Source organism: Pseudophryne corroboree, chromosome 1, assembly GCF_028390025.1.
Source record: "Pseudophryne corroboree isolate aPseCor3 chromosome 1, aPseCor3.hap2, whole genome shotgun sequence".
Taxonomy (NCBI): domain Eukaryota; kingdom Metazoa; phylum Chordata; class Amphibia; order Anura; family Myobatrachidae; genus Pseudophryne; species Pseudophryne corroboree.
Window position 1 is genome coordinate 1132467191 of NC_086444.1, and position 12366 is coordinate 1132479556.

A 12366-nucleotide genomic window follows, 5' to 3' on the forward strand; every position below is an offset into this window, starting at 1 on the left:
GTATACCACCTACCCCGTGGTTTTTTTTTCTTTCTTCTTTATACATACATACTACTACATCTCTTTATCAACCAGTCTATATTAGCAGCAGACACAGTACAGTACGGTAGTCCACGGCTGTAGCTACCTCTGTGTCGGCACTCGGCAGTCCGTCCATAATTGTATACCACCTACCCGTGTTTTTTTTTTCTTTCTTCTTTATACATACATACTACTACATCTCTTTATCAACCAGTCTATATTAGCAGCAGACACAGTACAGTACGGTAGTTCACGGCTGTAGCTACCTCTGTGTCGGCACTCGGCAGTCCGTCCATAATTGTATACCACCTACCCGTTGTTTTTTTTTCTTTCTTCTTTATACATACATACTACTACATCTCTTTATCAACCAGTCTATATTAGCAGCAGACACAGTACAGTACGGTAGTTCACGGCTGTAGCTACCTCTGTGTCGGCACTCGGCAGTCCGTCCATAATTGTATACCACCTACCCGTGGTTTTTTTTTCTTTCTTCTTTATACATACATACATACTACATCTCTTTATCAACCAGTCTATATTAGCAGCAGACACAGTACAGTACGGTAGTCCACGGCTGTAGCTACCTCTGTGTCGGCACTCGGCAGTCCGTCCATAATTGTATACCACCTACCCGTGGTTTTTTTTTCTTTCTTCTTTATACATACATACTACTACATCTCTTTATCAACCAGTCTATATTAGCAGCAGACACAGTACAGTACGGTAGTTCACGGCTGTAGCTACCTCTGTGTCGGCACTCGGCAGTCCGTCCATAATTGTATACCACCTACCCGTGGTTTTTTTTTCTTTCTTCTTTATACATACATACTACTACATCTCTTTATCAACCAGTCTATATTAGCAGCAGACACAGTACAGTACGGTAGTCCACGGCTGTAGCTACCTCTGTGTCGGCACTCGGCAGTCCGTCCATAATTGTATACTAGTATCCATCCATCTCCATTGTTTACCTGAGGTGCCTTTTAGTTGTGCCTATTAAAATATGGAGAACAAAAATGTTGAGGTTCCAAAATTAGGGAAAGATCAAGATCCACTTCCACCTCGTGCTGAAGCTGCTGCCACTAGTCATGGCCGAGACGATGAAATGCCAGCAACGTCGTCTGCCAAGGCCGATGCCCAATGTCATAGTACAGAGCATGTCAAATCCAAAACACCAAATATCAGTAAAAAAAGGACTCCAAAACCTAAAATAAAATTGTCGGAGGAGAAGCGTAAACTTGCCAATATGCCATTTACCACACGGAGTGGCAAGGAACGGCTGAGGCCCTGGCCTATGTTCATGGCTAGTGGTTCAGCTTCACATGAGGATGGAGGCACTCAGCCTCTCGCTAGAAAAATGAAAAGACTCAAGCTGGCAAAAGCAGTAGCACCGCAAAGAACTGTGCGTTCTTCGAAATCCCAAATCCACAAGGAGAGTCCAATTGTGTCGGTTGCGATGCCTGACCTTCCCAACACTGGACGTGAAGAGCATGCGCCTTCCACCATTTGCACGCCCCCTGCAAGTGCTGGAAGGAGCACCCGCAGTCCAGTTCCCGATAGTCAGATTGAAGATGTCAGTGTTGAAGTACACCAGGATGAGGAGGATATGGGTGTTGCTGGCGCTGGGGAGGAAATTGACCAGGAGGATTCTGATGGTGAGGTGGTTTGTTTAAGTCAGGCACCCGGGGAGACACCTGTTGTCCGTGGGAGGAATATGGCCGTTGACATGCCTGGTGAAAATACCAAAAAAATCAGCTCTTCGGTGTGGAGGTATTTCAACAGAAATGCGGACAACAGGTCTCAAGCCGTGTGTTCCCTTTGTCAAGCTGTAATAAGTAGGGGTAAGGACGTTAACCACCTCGGAACATCCTCCCTTATACGTCACCTGCAGCGCATTCATAATAAGTCAGTGACAAGTTCAAAAACTTTGGGTGACAGCGGAAGCAGTCCACTGAACAGTAAATCCCTTCCTCTTGTAACCAAGCTCACGCAAACCACCCCACCAACTCCCTCAGTGTCAATTTCCTCCTTCCCCAGGAATGCCAATAGTCCTGCAGGCCATGTCACTGGCAATTCTGATAATTCCTCTCCTGCCTGGGATTCCTCCGATGCATCCTTGCGTGTAACGCCTACTGCTGCTGGCGCTGCTGTTGTTGCTGCTGGGAGTCGATGGTCATCCCAGAGGGGAAGTCGTAAGACCACTTTTACTACTTCCACCAAGCAATTGACTGTCCAACAGTCCTTTGCGAGGAAGATGAAATATCACAGCAGTCATCCTACTGCAAAGCGGATAACTGAGGCCTTGGCATCCTGGGTGGTGAGAAACGTGGTTCCGGTATCCATCATTACTGCAGAGCCAACTAGAGACTTGTTGGAGGTACTGTGTCCCCGGTACCAAATACCATCTAGGTTCCATTTCTCTAGGCAGGCGATACCGAAAATGTACACAGACCTCAGAAAAAGAGTCACCAGTGTCCTAAAAAATGCAGCTGTACCCAATGTCCACTTAACCACGGACATGTGGACAAGTGGAGCAGGGCAGGGCCAGGACTATATGACTGTGACAGCCCACTGGGTAGATGTATGGACTCCCGCCGCAAGAACAGCAGCGGCGGCACCAGTAGCAGCATCTCGCAAACGCCAACTCTTTCCTAGGCAGGCTACGCTTTGTATCACCGCTTTCCAGAATATGCACACAGCTGAAAACCTCTTACGGCAACTGAGGAAGATCATCGCGGAATGGCTTACCCCAATTGGACTCTCCTGTGGATTTGTGGCATCGGACAACGCCAGCAATATTGTGTGTGCATTAAATATGGGCAAATTCCAGCACGTCCCATGTTTTGCACATACCTTGAATTTGGTGGTGCAGAATTATTTAAAAAACGACAGGGGCGTGCAAGAGATGCTGTCGGTGGCCAGAAGAATTGCGGGACACTTTCGGCGTACAGGCACCACGTACAGAAGACTGGAGCACCACCAAAAACTACTGAACCTGCCCTGCCATCATCTGAAGCAAGAAGTGGTAACGAGGTGGAATTCAACCCTCTATATGCTTCAGAGGTTGGAGGAGCAGCAAAAGGCCATTCAAGCCTATACAATTGAGCACGATATAGGAGGTGGAATGCACCTGTCTCAAGCGCAGTGGAGAATGATTTCAACGTTGTGCAAGGTTCTGCTGCCCTTTGAACTTGCCACACGTGAAGTCAGTTCAGACACTGCCAGCCTGAGTCAGGTCATTCCCCTCATCAGGCTTTTGCAGAAGAAGCTGGAGACATTGAAGGAGGATCTAACACGGAGCGATTCCGCTAGGCATGTGGGACTTGTGGATGGAGCCCTTAATTCGCTTAACAAGGATTCACGGGTGGTCAATCTGTTGAAATCAGAGCACTACATTTTGGCCACCATGCTCGATCCTAGATTTAAAGCCTACCTTGGATCTCTCTTTCCGGCAGACACAAGTCTGCTGGGGTTGAAAGACCTGCTGGTGAGAAAATTGTCAAGTCAAGCGGAACGCGACCTGTCAACATCTCCTCCTTCACATTCTCCCGCAACTGGGGGTGCGAGGAAAAGGCTCAGAATTCCGAGCCCACCCGCTGGCGGTGATGCAGGGCAGTCTGGAGCGACTGCTGATGCTGACATCTGGTCCGGACTGAAGGACCTGACAACGATTACGGACATGTCGTCTACTGTCACTGCATATGATTCTCTCACCATTGAAAGAATGGTGGAGGATTATATGAGTGACCGCATCCAAGTAGGCACGTCACACAGTCCATACTTATACTGGCAGGAAAAAGAGGCAATTTGGAGGCCCTTGCACAAACTGGCTTTATTCTACCTAAGTTGCCCTCCCACAAGTGTGTACTCCGAAAGAGTGTTTAGTGCCGCCGCTCACCTTGTCAGCAATCGGCGTACGAGGTTACATCCAGAAAATGTGGAGAAGATGATGTTCATTAAAATGAATTATAATCAATTCCTCCGCGGAGACATTGACCAGCAGCAATTGCCTCCACAAAGTACACAGGGAGCTGAGATGGTGGATTCCAGTGGGGACGAATTGATAATCTGTGAGGAGGGGGATGTACACGGTGATATATCGGAGGATGATGATGAGGTGGACATCTTGCCTCTGTAGAGCCAGTTTGTGCAAGGAGAGATTAATTGCTTCTTTTTTGGGGGGGGGGTCCAAACCAACCCGTCATATCAGTCACAGTCGTGTGGCAGACCCTGTCACTGAAATGATGGGTTGGTTAAAGTGTGCATGTCCTGTTTTGTTTATACAACATAAGGGTGGGTGGGAGGGCCCAAGGACAATTCCATCTTGCACCTCTTTTTTCTTTTATTTTTCTTTGCGTCATGTGCTGTTTGGGGAGGGTTTTTTGGAAGGGACATCCTGCGTGCCACTCCTAAATGGGCCCGGTGTTTGTGTCGGCCACTAGGGTCGCTTATCTTACTCACACAGTCAGCTACCTCATTGCGCCTCTTTTTTTCTTTGCGTCATGTGCTGTTTGGGGAGGGTTTTTTGGAAGGGACATCCTACGTGACACTGCAGTGCCACTCCTAGATGGGCCCGGTGTTTGTGTCGGCCACTAGGGTCTCTAATCTTACTCACACAGCTACCTCATTGCGCCTCTTTTTTTCTTTGCGTCATGTGCTGTTTGGGGAGGGTTTTTTGGAAGGGACATCCTGCGTGACACTGCAGTGCCACTACTAAATGGGCCCGGTGTTTGTGTCGGCCACTACGGTCGCTAATCTTACTCACACAGCTACCTCATTGCGCCTCTTTTTTTCTTTGCTTCATGTGCTGTTTGGGGAGGGTTTTTTGGAAGGGACATCCTGCGTGACACTGCAGTGCCACTCCTAAATGGGCCCGGTGTTTGTGTCGGCCACTAGGGTCGCTTATCTTACTCACACAGCTACCTCATTGCGCCTCTTTTTTCTTTGCGTCATGTGCTGTTTGGGGAGTGTTTTTTGGAAGGGCCATCCTGCGTGACACTGCAGTGCCACTCCTAGATGGGCCCGGTGTTTGTGTCGGCCACTAGGGTCGCTAATCTTACTCACACAGCTACCTCATTGCGCCTCTTTTTTTCTTTGCGTCATGTGCTGTTTGGGGAGGGTTTTTTGGAAGGGACATCCTGCGTGACACTGCAGTGCCACTCCTAAATGGGCCCGGTGTTTGTGTCGGCCACTAGGGTCGCTAATCTTACTCACACAGCTACCTCATTGCGCCTCTTTTTTTCTTTGCGTCATGTGCTGTTTGGGGAGGGTTTTTTGGAAGGGACATCCTGCGTGACACTGCAGTGCCACTCCTAGATGGGCCAGGTGTTTGTGTCGGCCACTAGGGTCGCTTAGCTTAGTCATCCAGCGACCTCGGTGCAAATTTTAGGACTAAAAATAATATTGTGAGGTGTGAGGTATTCAGAATAGACTGAAAATGAGTGGAAATTATGGTTTTTGAGGTTAATAATAATATGGGATCAAAATGACCCCCAAATTCTATGATTTAAGCTGTTTTTTAGGGTTTTTTGAAAAAAACATCCGAATCCAAAACACACCCGAATCCGACAAAAAAAATTCGGTGAGGTTTTGCCAAAACGCGGTCGAACCCAAAACACGGCCGCGGAACCGAACCCAAAACCAAAACACAAAACCCGAAAAATTTCAGGCGCTCATCACTATATAGACACCCAACTGACTCTTCAAACAATTGAATTCCACCCATAGAATTTTACAGCAGATAAGAACCACTTGGCCCATCTAGTCTGCCCGTTTTTAACCATATTGTTTTGCCAAACACTACTGGGGCAGATGTATTAACCTGGAGAAGGGACAAAGAAGTGATAAAGCAGTGTTAAGCGCAAGGTGATACGCATCAGCCAATCACTACGTATTTGCAAAAATGACAGTTAGGAGGTGATTGGCTGGTGCACTATCACCTTGCACTTATCACTGCTTTATCACTTCTTTATCCCTTCTCCAGGCTTAATACATCTGCCCCATTTGATTCTTATTTCTTTGTAAAGATATGCATACATGTTGAAATTACTCTACTGTCTTAGGGGTATATTTACTAAAGCTTCTAAAACAGAGAATTGGTGATGCCCAATTGCCCATAGCAACCAATTAGATGTCCATCATTTTTTGAAAAAGCAACAGAGAAATGTTAGACAGAATCTAATTGGTTGCTATGGGCAACATCACCAATTCTCTATTTTAGAAGCTTTAGTAAATTTACCCCTTAGCCTCTACCACCTCTGATGGGAGGCTATTTCACTTGTCCATTACCCTTTCAGTGAAGTCATTTGTTAAGCATTACTCATAGGCAAATGCATAGAGGAAAGAGGGGTTTCCAGTTGCCCAGAACAAAGTAACTGCCAATCAGCTCCAAACTGCCATGTTACAGGCTGTGTTTGAAAAATGACAGGAGCTGAATGGCTGGTTCTTTATCTCCGTCCAAGGTTTAGTAAATAGACCCCACAGTCTGGAACCTGATCCCTAGAGGAGGAGATGGGCTGTGGGCCAGTTCAAACCTGTATAAATATTTAGAACAGGATGTTTAACCTTTTACTGACATGTCAACATTGACCACGTCGACATTCTTCATGTTGACACTGATGAAATGTTGATATGATTAGAAAACGTCCCTGTTGGTCCTGCGGTGACTTACCTGGTTCAATGGCTCCAGCTGTGTTTTCTGAGTCCGGCAGTGACATCAGGCAGATCCTGTGTCATTTCTGGTGGTATGATTACTCCTAACACTCCCCCTAATGCCTAACCATAACTTCCTCTCCGGTAGTCTAAACATAACCTTCCACCTCATGCCTGACCCTAACCTTCCCCTTCTGTAACCTAACCATAACCTCTGCTGATGGCCCACGCAGAATGTCGGTATTTCACATGACAACATTAGAAACATGCTGACATTCCGCAGATACCGACGTGTTCAATGTTGACAGTTCACAATGTCAACATCATAAATGTAAACATTGTGTCGACATGACTACATCTGCTGCAGTATAGTGGCTCATGTTGAAGTCAGATTACTTTCTAACAAATATTTAAAATGCCAGCTCTAATATATACTGCGGACGCCAGGCGCATCTTATTGCCATGTACTATGAATGTGCGCTGTACGTCGCAAAACACTACATCCCATAAGAGAAAACAATACACCCACACATTATCTGAGTTCCAAAGCTCATTGATGTATATATTTGTTATTAAAAGGATATGAATACAATTTATCATATGTACAGTATATATATTTTTCCATGGTTACAATTTACACAGTAAGCAGTTATTACAAACTAATTCAAATACAGCCACAGCCAGCAATACAATTACCATCTCCCTTAATGCACTTTTTGCACTAATTGCTCAATTTCCTCCATCTTTAGCTCTGCCTCAACACCAGCTAACATCAGCAAAGTATCACCAAAACACCATCTCGCTCAGGACCCAGGGGAAGAACAGGAAACTCTTCTGTGTGATCAGCTATACATTCAGTCTGTTGGGGGTATCTAGCTCTCTTTTTATTGGTCATGGGGAGGGAACTTTCTCATTTATGAAGAGTCATTGGTCAGTGTGAGGGCTTTTATTCAAGGTTGCTGGTCTCTGGTTTCCTGTCCATCACCTGCTCCTTTTAATGTATATTCTTTTGTTCCAGTAAAAGTGACTTCATATTCCTACATTTAATCATATCTAGTCATGGCAATGTGCTACAACCTAACCACAGGCATCAAATGAATCTACACATTAATCTGGTTACTTTGATACCAAGCACAACATGTCCATCTTGCTCCGCTCCAACAATACACATACATGATGTTACTCCATTATATAATTTAAAACCTTATGATGTCTGGTGCTTGATATGTTCAATTTATGTGCTGTATGAAATATGTGTTGAATATATCTTTGTGGCATGCCTGTGTAAATGCGTATGTTACCATATATTGCTGTGCGCGCTGTGCGTCTTCGCAAGCACAGCGACTCACGATGTGTGGAGTCTGTATGTTCTCTCTATGTAATATTTTTGACTTCGACACTCAGCACAAGCATGCACTGTGATATCATCTTGCGTCACCTCTTCCCTGAGCTCCCACCATCAACATGTATCGGAAAGGTGAGTATTATTTTTAGATGTTTCTTTCTTTATTGAAGCCTGAAAGTACAAAGAAGACATACAGTATAAACAAGTGGTATATTGGTTAGTACATATAGCCAACAAAAGGAAAGGAACATCATAATCTGAACCAATAACAATTTGGTGATTAGAATAAGAGGTAGACCTGGATCCAAACTAACACCTCACTTCAGAAGAACATAGGGAGGAACAGAAGTTTCTTCAGGGCAGCAGGTTGCAGCAATTGGCTACATGTACTGTGCCAGTGCCTGCCTCCCTTCTCTCCTTGCCTTCAGTGTACTGCGTAACTGCATGACCTCCATGACATCAAAGATGGGTTGCGGCCCAGGCCCCGTCTGAGACGGAAGATGAGCCCAGTGCTGCCCAGGCAAGAAGTTTAACTGAGCCAGAAGTTTAACAATCTGCTGGAGTACGCTCTGTGACCCCTATTAGTTGGCATCACCGGGCAGCCCCAACACTGGAACCAGCCTCGAGCTGGCCCTGTATATGTGGAGGCACATGTTCCCTCTACCAGAGATCATCAGACAGGTGAAGAAACGTTACAGAGTTCTTCCTGGCACCGTTGGGCTGTGAATGCTGAAGGAACATGTGACGGGGGACTCATGCTGTGGGTATTCCTACTATATCTTAGTGGCAAATATAACTAGTTTAAGACTGGCTTTATTGTGGCAGTGGGACCACAAGCTCAACAGTCTCCCTGATAGTCTTGCACTGCGGCTGGTTAAGAATTTTAATGGATAGAGGGCTATTCAGCCTATACATATATATATATATATATATATATATATATATATATATATTTTATGCATCTACAAAACATTAATATTAATTTCAATGGCCCATTCATTGCAATGAGGCTTCTGCAGAGAAATCCCATTGAAATGAAGAGTATTAAAACTGATGAGAAAAGTTGTGCAGTTTTCAAAATATAACTAGGGAAATTATCAATATCATGATCAATATCACTTCAATTCAATATATGTAAGATTTGTCAGTTTGGTCAATAAATTCAAGATTTTAGGGGATATGTGCTGTATCTAGCAGTGTAGAGGTGAGAGTTGAGAAGATGCCCATAGCAACTAATCTGCTTCTACATATCATTTTGTAGAAAGTACTTGAAAAATGCTATGTCAAACTGATTGGTTGCTACAGTATGGGCAACTTCTCCACTGCTTGATACATCTCCCCCTTTATTATGCCAATTTTGATTTCTAACTACTGTACAAGTCTGATATTCATTAAATTCCCCCTTATATTTTTTACTATATCATTATTAGAATATATTTCATGATTGTCTCTCGTTATTAAGGCTTGTCCTTTTCCAGTGTTCTGCAAAACAATTTGAAAGATATTTTTCACTAAGTAGCTAATTATATTGGCTATCACCCAGAGCCTGTTACTGGCTAATTAAGTGATAGAAGTTTGAGTTCAAAGTCAAGATCTAATTAACGTGCATATATTAATACAACTGACCTGTACATACATGGAATCCAAATTAATAAATCAAAAATGAACATGACATTTAATTTTTGTAATATTTTGTCATCATAGTACAGAATTATTTTCTCAGTTGGTAATATTGCTTGCAGGAAAATAAGTATGCCACTAGAAATGGACAAATCGTGGTTCTTATGGTTGGCTGGTGGGATGCTGCCTGTATTTTCATTTTCATTTAAATAGTCCAGACCTGTAAAATCAGACGCATCACTGCATGAAAAAATATATTTAAAAAATAGGTGTTCCTAACTTTCAGCCATAATTGCCTATTGTCCCAGGGAAAAGGGCCACACACATGTCAGCAACTATGTTTTCAGCCAGCACTAGCACTACACAGCTTGGAGCACTAGCACTACACAGCCTGGAGCACTAGCACTACACAGCCTGGAGCACTAGCACTACACAGCCTGGAGCACTAGCACTACACAGCCTGGAGCACTAGCACTACACAGCCTGGAGCACTAGCACTACACAGCCTGGAGCACTAGCATTACACAGCCTGGAGAACTAGTATTACACAACCTGGAGCACTAGGACTACACAGCCTGGAGCATTAGCACTACACAGCCTGGAGCACTAGCACTACACAGCCTGGAGCACTAGCACTACACAGCCTGGAGCACTAGCACTACACAGCCTGGAGCACTAGCACTACACAGCCTGGAGCACTAGCACTACACAGCCTGGAGAACTAGCATTACACAGCCTGGAGAACTAGCATTACACAGCCTGGAGCACTAGCACTACACAGCCTGGAGCACTAGCACTACACAGCCTGGAGCACTAGAACTACACAACCTGGAGCACTAGCACTACACAGCCTGGAGCACTAGCACTACACAGCCTGGAGCACTAGCACTACACAGCCTGGAGCACTAGCACTACACAGCCTGGAGAACTAGTATTACACAGCCTGGAGCACTAGCACTACACAGCCTGGAGCACTAGCACTACACAGCCTGGAGCACTAGCACTACACAACCTGGAGCACTAGCACTACACAACCTGGAGCACTAGCACTACACAGCCTGGAGCAGTTTTTGAGCAATGTTAAGAAAGTTTACAAGTGTTGAATTGAAAGTAAACCATTGGCTTGCCCAAGCATGGGGGGAAGGAGTGTGCAACAACACCACCTATTGTTATGATTCCAGCACTCTGGTCAGAGGAGATCTTATGGCAAGGACCGGAGCACTGGAACGGAATGCTGGGGAAGGGAGCAGGACAGGAAAATAGCCCCTGGCGCCCTAACTCTGTTGTCTCACCCGTGTTGTCAGAAATCCCCTGCGAGACTATGGTTTCTTGAGCCCTTGGCAGCCGCGTTTGAAGGGCGGATTATGTCTGCCCAACTTCGATGCCCCCCGGTCTTAATGAGAGACAAAGGGAAACCCGAGACAGGGTGATAACAAGAGGCCCTCTAACTAAACAACCAGGCCAGGGGCTAAGCAAACTCAAAACTATAATATATGCGGAGAAACCGCCAGGGAAAAGGACAACCAAAATATCCACTTGTCCAATTCTCCTACCCGGCACCGCCGAGTACCAGAGAGGACTTGTGGAAGCGGAACCCTCCGCAAATGCTCCAAACACAAAATATAAAAGGGAAAGCGGCTGAGCCGCAACACACGGCAGAGCCGCAACTCACGAACACCACTGGATATAAAACGGTGATCAGTCAGGACTCCAGGGAACCAAACGACCTCTTGGGATGAGATGACAACTCCCGAATACCGGACTTCTGAGGACTGGAATGACCGGATACAGCAGGACTGGAAACAGACTCTCAGCAAACAAAGGCAGCATGCAGGAAGCTATTACCGGCGTCTGTGAGAAGCTCTGGGAGTGTATTTAACAAGGAGTCCTCCAATCAGCTGCTAAAGGCTGATTAGAATAAATGCCGTGCAGCTGCCTTGCTGCACGGCCAGAGAGCAGGTGAATATCTTAATTTCCTAAAGCCTAGCAATGGGGAACGCGGTCCGCCAGTGGCGTCCCCGTTGCTAGGGTCCGTGCGGCTCAGCGCGCCCGGCGTCTAGCGTTGCTAGGGAGCCGGCGGCTGTACGCGCACGGCGTCTCTAGTTGCTAGGCGCCGGGCCGCGCAGACAAGCGGACCCCGGCGCCTAACACCTATCTCCAAAAATGACTACACACTGCTACCCCTCCCACCGGACATAGGCTAACTACAGCCATCACCCCACCGACAACAAGCCACCTTCCGCCACCCCCACCGGGACAAAGACTTTCCACTGCCCAGGGCTGTCTTAACAGCAGTGTAGGCCCCTGGGCAAAGCAATGTACTGGGGCCCCTACCCATCCTGCAGCAGTAGGGGTGGGAGGTGCTATCAGTTGCAGCTTTGATGTCCCCCGGGTGGTAGGGGGTGTTCTATTTTCCTCTCAGCATGTAGAACCTGAAGCAGTAATTTCTGCTAATTACTCCTTTACTGCACCGATGGTGAGAGATGGGGCAGGAGGGAGAACACTAAACTGTAGAAGAAAGCATTGGGCTGAATGAAGGGGCCCTGGTACATGACTTACAGGGGGGTAGGGCAGGGTTTAATACACACGGGAGGGGTGGATAGTGGAGTGGGCTTAATATTCATAATTTTCCGGTGGGAGGGCAGCCTGCTTAACTGCAGATATCGCCAGTTCCTGAAAATAGATTTCTTAGCTTTCAATGAGGTAAAACACTAAAGAGTCCCACC